The following is a 13,989-nucleotide window of genomic DNA, read 5'->3' on the forward strand; positions in this document are numbered from 1 at the left end:
TTACACAGAAAGATTTTTGCCCTTAACACTTAACTCTATACGACAAATCTCCATGCTTTTGAATGATGGACTAGGACCCATTCTCGTGAAATCACGGGGTCACATGGCGAGACTTACAAATCATATTTGACCCGGAAGTGGTTAGTGAGACCTTAACAGATTTATACCAAAATCTATCTTCAGATATATCTCATCATGCTGAACACTTTCACTCTGTAAGAGTTTTGCTAAACCTAATGGTTTTAGAAATATATTTACGAATAACTTCTCTCTGACCCCTATGTCCAATTACAAGTAACAGTGGCCATGTTTTTTGACGGTTCAAACATCCCTACAATAATTCTTTGTAGAATACAGTCAATACACTAGTGAACATTCACACCAAGTTTGGTTTTAATTGGTCCAGTAGTGTCAGAGGAGAAGAGTATTGAAAAATTGTTAACAATAATAACATTGATGCAGACAAATGATGGCAATATCCCACATAGCCCTTCGGGCCATGTGAGATAAACTGTTGGTTTTTAGGGTGTGGACCCCCAATATTTGGCCCCTTATAGACTGAAGATGCTAAATGCTATTTTATATCTGTTAAGTATTCATAAAAGTATTTTGTAAGAAAGAGTTGAATAAAGAATTGTCAAATTTGAATGAGATATAAACACTAGGTAAGTTTAGAGGGAATATTGTGTTATCTAATAATAGATTAGTTACTTATCACCATTTATTTAGGTAGACTATGTGTCCTATCTGTATAATCCACAAAGAGGTGAAAAATTTCAGACCATTCACTGTAATAATTGATTTCAAAATCAGTAGACAATTTGACAATCTACACTATTAACTGTCCTATTCCTTTTTTGCCAAAAATCCTGTCTCATCTAAAAGTTCATCTCTCACTTCTGTCAGAATTCTACCAAGCAAGTTAGTCCCTCTCCACTCAGATTCGTTCAAGGCCCTTGGGTCATCTGCATGTATTCCTATTCCCCATATTTGATCATGAGGACTGGCCTCAACAAATTTTTTTCGGGTAAGTTGAAAACAGCTTTTCTTTTAAGTGTTCATTCTGTGAAAACTGATACAAAAAATTTACAAAAATTATAAATCTATTTAAAATTACACCTGCTAGTAGTTCTCTTCAGTCATAGTGTGTGCAAGTAGGATCTAACAACACTTCATTCTACTTATGATTAGATGACATTTTCATAATCCTTGGAACTTTTCCGCTTAATAAAGCTGGAATCTGTTTGGCTACTCAGAAAGGTAATGTGAAGAGAAACTAGAATGGAGACTGGAGTGTTGTTAGATTCTACTTGAAGTGACTAAAATTCATGGTATTGTTTTACTAAAAATGTCATAGGAACCTAAATATTTACAAGTAGGTACACCATCAAATGAATTATTGTTTCTTATACATGTATATATTTACAGGGGAAGCCGATTCCTTACTTTAAGTGGCTGTAAGTGCACCAAACACACCATTTGTATGAGAATTGTGAACAAAATTACGTCCTCAAAAACAAAATTATTCCAATATATGGTACAAGAAATTCATTATTATCTTCCTTAGCATGATTTCCTTTTCTGACAATCTCGGAACTTACTGAATACCATCCATCAAAGTTCAAGTTAGGAACTTTTCTTCCATAATCTTTTTGAACATCGGGATTAGGTTCATTTAATATTGCAATCATTAATGCTTCACAATTGGCAAAACCTATAAAAAATTACAAAACAGAAAAGGGAATGCAGATTATTAAGCATAGGTTCACCTATGAATTGTTCAGTGAGTGATAAGAGTTCAAAAACAGTCACTTTTTGTCTTAAAAATTTAAATAACTGTACAAGTACATTTACCTTCCAGTATGCATAGTGAATAAATTTGTAAAATTTCAGTGAAATACAGTAAGCACTTTTTTAAATATTTGAGTTTTAAATATAGGTTTACCAAGCCATACTTCAAGGTAAGTATAGTCTTCAAAATGAATACGTGACATTTTTACTAAATTGGATATGTCACCAAGAGCCAGTTGAGCATGGAATTAGGGGAATTAACTCTGTATGCTTGGCTCCAGTGACTTGGGATATGTGTGTTGGTTAAGACTCTTTTACTGATATGTGGCAAAGTAACTACAAATAAAGTTTCAACAATTTAATAATACCAATAGCCAAAAGTAACCAAAATATAAAATGCACTAATAAGATTGTCACAGTTTCTTGTTCTGTAATATTAACTTTCAAATTTAAGAATGTCCAAATTCACTAAATCCAAATTTGAATGAATTTTGATAAAGTCCAGAAGGTTAAGTTCTGATCCGGCGAGTACTGGAATCTGTTCCTTGAAAGTCAGATGAATCAGAACCGTTTGCGGATAGCTGGTTATGGATGATTCGGAGTGACTGGAACTAGACGACTCTGTAGGTTCTACTGTATTCCTTCTGTACTGATGTTAACTTCACTGTTACTGTTTCTAACTCTATTCTATATTTTACCCTATCATTCCATTCGTTTACTTTCTTCAGTCTATTTATGTATTTGAGCAATATTAACATTTTTTTTTTGAAATATGCCAAAAGCTAATTATGAGATATTAATTAAATGAAAGATGAAAAACATTTGTCACTCTTATTAAGCAACTGAACAATAATAATTAAAAGAGAGTAACTTTAAGCCATCTGTGACATTTGACATATTAATCTCAGGTCTAATTCCTTAATTGCTTACAAAAATAATGTAGACAAGAGGAATGAAAATTGATTCATAAAATTTCTACAAAAATGTTAACAATTTGTGCAATGAGTTTTGCACCTATGACAGATAGCATTTTTTACTTAATAATAATAGGACATCGATGCAGCCAAAAAAACATATTTCAGACGTATTTAAAAACTTACAAAAATTTATTCTTCATAAGATTTGCGGTGTATTCCTTTCATAGCATAGTTTGCAAGATCTTGAAGTGGTTTAGAACATTTTCAATCAATTGCTTTGCAACATGCAGCTTGATATGACCACAGCTGTCGAACTCTGAACAGTTTGGGCTAAGTAATGACAAGCTTAGTACAGCTTAGATTATGGAGTGTGATTAAAGTTTCTGACACAGAATGAAGGTGTTCAGAAACTCTAAAAGTTTGAAATTATGCATTTCCCTAATTTAACCTAATATCAATATTTTAATACAATTGAAAATTAAACATGTCAAAGAACTCCCACTTTTAATTTTGTTAGGTCACATGGGACAAACATTGATATCATGAACTCATAAAAAAATACACCTCAAATTATTAATTTTTGTTGTTGTAACTAGCCCTGTCTGTGAGCTAATTGCTTGAAGCATTTAAAGCATTTACCTGAGCATTTTTTTCTGTCATTTTACAAAATCATATAGACATATATACATTTTCAATGAACTAATAATGTTTAAAATGGTGTAAAAATATTATGTTTAAATTATTTTTAATAGATTTTTTTACTTAAAAAATTGTGTGGTAAAATTACAAACATTACTTGTATAATGCTTCTTTTAAGGGGAGATAATCAGTGGAAAAATGTTCTACAGAAATATAATCAGGCGCTAATCCCAGGACTGGCATACTGGGCATATGCTCCCCCCTTAAATCGGTAAGAAAAAAAAATCACCATAAGTTTCACCCCATAATATTTTTTGCCTTGCTTTGCATGTCATTTAATTCAATTTACACCCCCTTAAACTCAAATCCTCGATCTGCCTCTGATAATGGGAATTTTAATTTTTTAATACATGTATTACAATAAAATGAGTTCAGTGACCCAAAATTTTCATTTTGAAATATACAAAAATGTCAGTTTAATTAGTAAATTAAGACGAAATTTTATCTACCACTTATTTGATAGTTTGCAAAATAGTGAAATTCCCAACAGAATCCATATAAAAATTGCTTTATTAATGCTCAATTATCTTGAAATCAAGTTTGGTGACCTATGTTTTTTACATTCAAATCCTAAGTTTGCTCATTCAAGGTCATCTTTCAGAAAAACTAGGAAATTTATCTACTAGAAATATTAGGTATGATCTACCTTAAGTAGAATTGTGTTCATTTAAAAGCATGCAGCAATAATAATCTTGTTTCATATACATAAATGAAGTACTTAATATTATTAGTACTTCCTTATTAAGAAATAACTCTCTTGCATTTGAACAAATATAACATCATATTATTTGCCACAAAGGAAAAAAATGTGACTATATTGAGTACGATCTAAAATTAGATTACTGTAGTAATCTCACTAACACATTTTATAATATAATTTTCCCCAAACTATTGTTACAGAGTTGAACACATGATAAAAAAATATAAAAAAATCAAAGGAAAGCTTCAAATGACACCCACTTGTTTATCCATTGACATAGAAAAATGTGTGTTTCTGGTCTTTTTGTTGTTTTTCCCCTCTTTTTCCTAAACAATTCATGTCACAACTTTAAAAAAAATCAATCCAAGCCTTCCTTTTGTGGTATGACACCTTGTGGTACAATTTCAAAGAGATCCATTCACATATACTCAAGTTATTGTCCAGATAGGATGAAGGTGCTTGTTTCTGTCCCCTAGGTGTTTCAAAGCAAAATCGATCCCAGCCTTCTTTTTTGACATAGCTCCTTGTGGTCAATGGTACAGTTTCATAAATATAAAAGCTATTGTCTGTCAGGAAATGAAGTGTCTATAAACAATATCAACAAAGACAGCATGATGCCATTAAATACACTTGCAATTTTTTACAGTAAAAAAAAACTTTTCATTTTGCCATGGCTTCAATGACAGACTAGAAACCACTAAATCCACTTCCCATATAGATTTCAATGCTAAATTCACAACTATCAAGGGGTTCCTTGGGCTAAAACCTTTAAAGTATACTCACGAGCTTTATTATACATCATGTACTGTTCTGCGCAGTTAAATTTTAACCCATCAATTGTGAACTCTGAGGGGTGCCATTGGCTAAATGGAGAGTCCTGTCTCCAGAAATACACATAATCATCAGTTTCTTTATGAACAAAATTGTCTCTGTATTTTTCTGTAACCTCCCTTTGTTTCCTTTGAGTTTCCAACAGTCTTTTTCCCACCTCCATTGTTGTCAGACAATGGATTGACAACTGCAGTTGGTTTATATCTACTTTTATTAGCCTTATTGTGCCCACCTGGAAATCGTTGTGCATTTTGATACTTGTTGCCAGTAGTGCCACTTTGAACTCGGTTCATTCGCCTTCGATCTTTGTTTGATATGTCTTTGTTCTTAGATGGATCTGTTTCTATATCATCAGTGACTTCAGTATGATTTTGTGTTATTGAATGAGCATTTTGGGTATCATCTTCCATCGGAATAGGTGTAGCATCTTTCAAAAAAGCATTTAATTCATATTTATCACCTGAAACACCAGTTGTCATGTCATTAATGTCCATATTAGTAGGTGGACTTGGATAAAGTTGAGATTTTGTACTCAAGTCATCAGATGTAGTACCTGAATTTGAAGAGTCCATTTCTGAAGTCAGATGAACTGTATTTTAAGAACTGTCACTTTGCTGAAAGTTAAAGTTTATACCAATTAAAAAAAAAGTAACAACATTCAGTTGGCGGATTGTTTTTTAGAGCATTTTGGTCCATGCTTTATTAATTAAGCAAGGGCACATGATTGTCATGCCCCAGCTTAATATGAACCTATATGGTCTAACAAAATGTAGCCCATAATCAATTGCTCGGTTTAATATTTGTTACTTGTCTTAACTTTGAATGTACTTTTTTTGCTGGAAAATATGGAAAATTATAAAGTTAAAAAAGCATGTATACTTTTCTTTCAAATAAATAAAACAACAACTTATTAAATTAAGAGGAATACAAATTTAAGTAAAACATTTGCTATAAAAGAGGATTTTTATAAGAGAGCATATGTTTACAAAATGTGGAAATGGGCATAAATATCTTTGGTAAATATTGCAGTTGAAATGGAATGAAAACTTTTATGGGATACATTCGCAACAGAGAATGGAATGACGACACTCAACAACTACTTCAACAGATACCCACCTTCCAGTCATGTAAGGGTGCACTATACAGTTACATTAAGGCATTCTGTTTCGCACTCCAAGTTACCCCGGTCAAATTTTGTAAAACTTGAAAAAGTTGAAATTTGTTGGATATATTGTTTAAATGTAGTTAAGCATTTATACATAGAGAGATGTAATATATGTAATGGTAAACAGGTGTAATTTAAATGAAGAATGGTATCCGGAAAGCTTCAGTCCCCTGCCGTAATAGGTTCTCTCCTCAGCATCAGATGGCTGATTTTCAAAATACCTTATTTTGCACAAACTTTTGGAACTAAAATTGTGAGAGAATGAATCGAAAAGGGTCTTATTATTTTTACCCTTTTTCCATCTACTCCACGCATGCTTTCATCCAGTGGTAGTGTCTAAGTGCCTGATATATTATAAAACATAGTAATTGACTGTTGAAAGGCACCCCTGATTTGTACTAAAACTCAGTATGTTACCATGGATACTAGATACTAGATAACCATAATCACTAAATTACTTATAAATGACTTGAACCTCCACACACCAAGGATTTCAAAAATATGCACTTTTTACGACAAAACACTAGAAATTTCTGTGCGGACTGCCTCAAAACAGCTTTATTTCAAGAAAATGAGACCAAATTTTCAGAAATGACCTAACTGTATTGTACTACCTAAAGACCAGTTCTACAACCAGCGACACAAGACACTACCCGCACTACCTACTTCACTAGCAGACCTACAACTACAAGGAGAATGGACAGACTGCTACGGGACAGCAATTCCTACTCGCCGACGACAACTACAATGGACGCATACTACTTTTCAGTACTCGACAGAAATTTACCCAGACACAGTACCATAGTAAGACATGCTGCTGTACTGCCGTTATTGCTACCCGACACAGTTGAAGACGTCTGGTTCTATACAATAGAAGACATCGACGACACCAACATCAACATACCAACACTTCCCTTTACAGACCATGTTACCAGTTACTGGATAGAGGGAAACTGTCGCCTGTGGAACCACCATGCAACAGAGGGACCAAGGACTGTAAAGAAACTGGTGAAAGCTCCGCATCCTAACATCTTCACCATGGTGAAACTACTAAAGCACGAAGATGCTCTCCATGCCTGCACCTTGCTCCAGTACCAAGCCGGAGGTAAACGTGCCCCAAGGAAACGCAAATACCGAGATATCGACACCAGACTGACAACACTAAAGACTCGTTGTACAGAACCAGGAACTCACACCAGTCCAGTTTGCTGACGCTGCTTCTCATCTTTTGCACCTAGAGTATACTCTTGATTAGTGCTTGAACTCTTGTGCTTTGTATGTTTTATTTATGTATTTATTGTATGATTCTTTTACATAAATCATGAGTACTTTAATTTTATCTACTGCTTTTTCATTTATTTACAATGTTATCAGTTCTTGAATATTATGTACTTGTAAAGTGTGTATTACCAATGACTTATTGTTATCATGAATATTGAATATTAAATAAAATTATGAAAAAAAATCTTATTTTTTATTTGTTAAAAAAGAAAACTTTAAATGAGACCTAAACACTTGCAAGTCTAAAATTCATAAGAATTTTCACATGAAACCTTTACAGATCCAAAATAAAATTTCATACATACAGCAAAAATGGGACAGGTAATTCCACCACATTTAGAATTCCAATTAAAGTTTTGTTTTTACGGTATACACAATATTAATCCGTTCTGGCTATTCCTACATGGATTTTATAATTTTACCTATAAATTTTAGAATGTTGTAATAGCCAGAATAAACCACCAATATTAATTAGTTCAATGCACTATATGTTTATGAATATTTATAAGGTCTTCGCTTGTGTAGATGAAACTGTTTTCAGATTGATCCTTTTTATTATGGTTTTTAATATATTAACGATTGAAAGAAATTGTTTTAAAGGGACATTACTCTTAAAGATTATCATGGAATCCTTAGCAGGGTCATTTTCTAATAGAACATGATAACATCTACATGTTCACTACGTAGGATCATGATAACGTCTAAAATGTGTTCGGGGGACCATGTTGACCATTTTGAAAAAAAACGCTAATAAACGGGAGGTAACTTCTACAGTGGATGATGAAATTCTTCACATGGTCATTCTGTAGAAGTTCTAAATGAGCTCTATCGATGGTCCAAATTGGGAAATGATATCTTGAAAGATGACGAAACAGGGTCATTTCATAGACAAGTTAATAAGAAAGCACTCATTGACCATTGACCTTCGATGCAAATGTAAGGTCAAATGGAAAAAAGATCATTGATGATCTCTACAACTTCCGGTTCTCAAAGTATATATTTAAAAAAGACTTTAGTATGAAAGGTCACATAAAGCAAGGATCATTGATCGGTTGATTGATTGTTGGGGTTTAACACCTGAGCAGCAATATTTCAGCCATATTCACGCGATGAACATGAAATGGATGACAAAATGAACATGAATTGATGATGATGATGATATGAAAAATGGGATGGGACACAGATATAATAGGGTCGACAAATTTTGATTGCCACTAGAAATAGGAAGGGATGGGTAGGGTCGGGCAATTTAGCCTCCTGTGGCCGAGCTGAAAGGTTCCTACTCCTATCGAATACCACAGCAGGGTCCTTTAACGTGCCAAAATCGTGGCATCTTTCCTAACACGGTACACCACTATAGATCTGTGGGCAGAGCCCCTAGTCTCCGGCTAGGATTGTGGGCACTATATAGTCCCTGTTTACGAAAAGCTTAGCGATGTTGCGGTCCTATTCTTTTGACACCCGGACCCGCACGGGGCCAAAGATCATTGATGAAGGTCCCATGTCTCTACAACTTCCGTTTTATGAAGTATAAATTTTCAAAACTTAAATATATTTCAAGGGGTATAACTCCTGTATGGTTTCACAACAAAATACATGTTTATGTTTATTCATTATCTTTTCCGCTTGTGTACATGAAACTGGTTTCAGATTGATCCTATCTATCTAAGATATGAGCTATTGAAAGATATTGTTTTCAAGAGACATAACTCTTGAAGATGATAAAGAAAACCTTAGCAGGGTCATTTTCTGACAGAACATGTCGACATCTTACACGTTCACCAAATATGATCACGATATCATGAAAACTGTGTTCGGGGGACCATGCTGAAAAAACAACTAATTCTTAGAAGCCATTAAAGGTATGCTTCAAATTTTATGAGAGAGTCTTTAAAGGGTCCCCTCTATGATAAAACCTGTTAAAGTTCATTTTAACAAACTTTAAAAAAGATTTGGACCTTGAAAATAGCTTAATTCAACATAGAGAGTAATGGGACTTTTAATAGTGGTTTTACACCTTAATCTTGAATCTAAAGTTCGATCATTTGCGCGTTTGTATACAAAAGGGAAAGTTAGACACGTACTATGTCGGTTTTTTATGTCGCCTGACAAACAAATCTCATAGAAAACGTATAACGTATAATAGCAATTTTAGTCATTTCAAAACTGTTTTACTATAGAATGCAACTTAAAAGATTTTTTTTTAAATTTCACTATAAACGGCCCTAACCGTCCTGCGTTAAATTGCTCGAAGTAATCGGAAACCTGCGTCTGCGTATGGCAAGCCAAAGTGGACAAAAATGACTACTTATAAATATTTATAAATAATTATAAATAATATGGGGTAGGCACTGCCTAAGTCAGCGAGCACTGTGAGCTTTACCATACATATACCGTCTGTGCAGGACTCGTAAAAAATAATAAATGACATTACAAAGACCCGGTTGAAAACGTTTGCGTCACAAATATTTTCATTTATATTTAAGCAGCAAGCAAAATCTGTCTTTTTAATTAATGGGGGGAGTTTTTTTTCAATAAATGAAAAACTTGAAAAATCCCCCCCCCAAAATATTACAACCCCATACCCCCCTTTCCCTCGCTCTCAAAATGGTTAACTACTTTATAGCACCTCGCAATACTTTACATTTTTATCCCTTAAGGGCACCTCTAGCAACATTTCAGTTTTGGCATGTCAGATCAATCTGTACATGTACAAATACCGGGAATATTACAGTTCTCCACGGAAGGTGGGAATATTTTACACATATCATGTGACGTAAACAAAATTCAGACGAGAGCTGCAAATTCCAAACAAGAAAATTATTGCCTTTCCTATCTTAGAAAAGCTATGCTTTACGGTGGCAGAATGCGGCCATGAAAAAAAAATGTTATGTTGTTCACTCAAGAAAGTATGTAGTTCGAACAAGATAAGTTTCTCGTTCCCTCAACTGCTCAAGAAAATATGTTGTACCCTTAAGATACTACTTCGTTCCCACAAGATACATATATCGTTCCCTCAAGATAATATGTGGTTCCCACAAGATAATATGTCGTTCCCACAAGATAACTATCTCGTTCGCACAAGATAATATGTGGTTCCCACAAGATAAATATCTCGTTCCCACAACATAATTATAATTCCGTACAGACAACTCTCATTCTGCATTTGGGGACTACAGAGTCAAGTACTTGAAGTAGGGTTAAACAATGTACAATGTTTTATTTTACTGTTGGAAGAGGCTATCAATAGCAGATCTTGTGGTCTGCTGTTTGAAGCTCTCTGAGGTTGTGCAGTGTACAATAGTTGCCGGTAAGATGTTCCACTGTGTTATTGTTATTGGATAAAAGGAGTATTTGTACGCGTCTTTCTGTGTTTGGATATGTCTGAGGGAGAAATTGTGTGTATGTTGTCTGATATGGACGTCTAATGGAGTGAGCAGGTTTGTAGGATAAATATCTACTAAGTGATGAATTACTTTGTAAAAGAAGATGAGACGTATTCTTGTTTGTCGTAATTGTTAAGTTAGCTAATTTAGTTGTTCCAGCATGTCAGTTACGGAGCTAGTGTTGTGGTATTTGTTGCAGTTATAGCATGCTGCTCTACGTTGTTACCGTACTATTTCAAACTGTTGTGTTTGTGATTTGTTGTGAGGGTCCCACACGCAGCTGCCGTATTCTAGTTTTGGCCTATGAGTCAACTTTTAGGTTGCGTTTGATAAAGTTTAGTTGTGTTGAGGCTGCTGGTGTTATGTTGTCTATGTGTTTGTTCCATTTGATGTTGTCCAAGATATTGTGTAGCGATTTCTTCTTGTAGTACATGTTGAAGAGTGTGTACATGTAGTTATGCTGTATTGGATTTTTCTTCGCTGTTGCATGGAGAACTGATCACTTGTCAGGATGGAAGGACATGAGCCAGTCCTCCTCCCATTTAGCTGCAGTTGATAGATCTTCTTGGAGCTGTTCAGCATCTGTGTATTTTTGATAGTTTTCATCTGCAAAAAGCCGTTAGATACTATGGTTGATGTAGTCGTTAAAGTCATTGATGTATACAGAAACAGTATAGGACCCAGTACGTTCCATGTAATACACCGGATGTGGCATGAATTGTTTCTGAAGTCTCATCTTCAACAAAGACTGTCTGTGTTCTTAGTGAAAGGAAATCGTCAATCCACTTTAAGATGTAATAATCTATTCCATAGTGACTGAGGTTATAAAGGAGTCTTTTGTGCGGGACCTTGTCAAAGCCTTTGGCAAAGTCCACCACAATTACATCCGTCTGAATGTTGCTATTGTTATTTTGAGCAAGTACTTGAATAAATGAAACTAACTGGGTTTTGCAGGATCTTGAATGGTGAAATTCATGCAAAAGGCCGTATAAGATGTTGTTACACTCAAGGTGTTTCATTACGCTACTTGCAATGATATGCTCCTTGATTTTGCAGAGAATGCATTTGAGTGATATTGGTCTATAGTTTATTACGTTGTCTTTTTCTCCTCTTTTGAAGACTGGGAGAACATTTGCACGTTACCACAATCTATTGGTATTCTACCGGTTTCAGTGTTTTTTGGGTTTTTTTTTTTGTTTTTTTCGCATGTAATGATGCATATTGCCACATCTGTACTTAGTTCTTTTAGTCCCTGTCCACATATCAGATCCGGCCAATGGCTTTGTGTGGATTTATTTGTTTTAGAGTTTAATTGCACCTTATTTTGTGATGCTGATTTTTCCATTAGTGGATGAGTTGATTTGCCTTTATATGGTAGTGGTTTATCAGTAGTTTCAGTTGGGAATGCTTTTTCGAATTGACAGTTGAAGATGTTTGCTTTTTCAAATGGATTTTCAGTGAGTGTGCCATTATTTCATAGTGATGCTCTGCCGTTGTTATCGTTTTTCATACCTTTGAAGTAAGTAAAGAGATTTTTTGGATGTTTTCCTGTTTTCATCAGGCTCGCATGCTAGCAAGTCAAATATAAAGTTTTGGATGTAGCACCAGTAGGCTTTTCTTATATCTTGTGATGATTATTTTATGATGTTTATACTCCTTTGTATATTCTGCACTCTTGTTTTTTTTTCATAAAGAAGTTTTGATTGGTAATTTTTTTAGTCTGAGTTAGTTGTCAATCCAAGTAGTTTCTTTCTGCTTGTTTTGTGGGATGCTGTCATCAATAGGCTGAGAGACAAACTGAAAAACGAGGTGAGCTTCGTAATCGATAGATTACCTATGTTTTAAATGTCTGACTCTTATTACCAAGTTTTCGATAACGTTTTATAATTCATCAACATTGTAGAGGAATGTTATTTATTTTGGGAATAAATTTTGGCACTTAAACTGTCCTTACCATAAGTAGATCCCCTTAATCTACATATTTCATTGGCTTTGAACAAGTTTTCAGTTAAGTTCAATATATCAGAAACTACCCGTAGTTAATTGTTTTGTTTGTTTGTTGGGGTTTAACGTCCGAGCAGCAATATTTCAGCTATACCCAGACGATGAACATGAAATTGATGACAAAATGAACATGAAATGATGATGAAATGAAAAAGGGATGGGACACAAGGACAATGGGGTCGACAAATTTTGTTTGCCACTGGAAATAGGGAGAGGTGGGTAGGGTCGGGCAATTTAGCCTCCTGTGGCGGAGCCCTATGGTTCCTACTCCGGGAGAATACCACAGTAGGGTTCTTTAACGTGCGAGGAACGTGGCATCTTTCCCAACACGGTGCACCACTATAGTTTGCCCGACAACCCCAGCATGTAACACGCCAGGGGTACCCCATTCCACCACCTGGGGCACACATCCCAGTTGCTTTGTGGGCAGAGCGCCCTAGCCCCCGGCTAGAATTCTGAGCACTATTTAGTCGCCTTTTACGACAAGCTTATCGCTGCTGCAGGCCTATTCTTTTAACACCCGGACCTGCACGGGGAACCCGTAGTTAAGGGTTGATATTTGGTCACTGGATATATCTTGGATAGTCACCAACACATATGTCATGATTACGAGAATTAGGTCACCCTGAAGTTTTTATGATAACATGATTGAATTTCCATACCTTAGCAACCACAGTGGTGGAAGTACATGTATGCTTGGTCAGTTAGAAAGTGGATATAACTTGCTGGATAACAACTAACATCCGCACCAGGATAAAGTCGCCTTGACGTGTATTTTCTGCATGATTGATTTTATGTTTTTGGTCATTGTCATCTCGGCAACAAGTTGCAGACAGGTTGACATTTCCAATTAGTCAGTGGGTACATTTTACATATAGGTAGTAACCTTACAAGAAAAAAGTTATCTTGAAATACATCTTCCGCAGAATTGATCTGATCAAGTTTTTGTTAATGGCTATATCTATGTTCGTGTTGGACGGGTGCTTAACATTCTGCACATAACACTTGGTTAACGAGCCTTAAAACATCATCCCTGATCCACTGACCAAATACCATCCAATCTCTTATAGATGTTGAGATATTTCAAGTCAAGTTGAACATGTTACTTAAACAACTCATTTGTGTGGCTTTTTATATTTTTGTTTTTGTTTTTTTTTTTTTTAAGAAAGACTAAGAACTTCTTTTACCTTTGTGCTTTTAGCTAGAGATCTCTAA

At 34.9% G+C, this 13,989-nt stretch overlaps 1 pseudogene across 1 annotated transcript; it reads right to left on the reverse strand.

The window, feature by feature from the left end:
• Positions 1-707: 707 nt before the first annotated feature.
• On the reverse strand, positions 708-13,519 carry LOC148613184 (uncharacterized; annotated as a pseudogene). The gene is made up of 4 exons (XR_015923225.1): positions 13,437-13,519; positions 4,891-5,552; positions 1,602-1,714; positions 708-1,072 (listed from the first exon to the last, which is right to left on the reverse strand). The product of XR_015923225.1 is annotated as an uncharacterized LOC148613184 (transcript).
• Between the last annotated feature and the right edge of the window lie 470 nt (positions 13,520-13,989).

Source organism: Perna viridis, chromosome 6 (genome assembly GCF_037379345.1).
Source record: "Perna viridis isolate PV_CMFRI_1.1 ecotype Kerala chromosome 6, ASM3737934v1, whole genome shotgun sequence".
Lineage (NCBI taxonomy): Eukaryota > Metazoa > Mollusca > Bivalvia > Mytilida > Mytilidae > Perna > Perna viridis.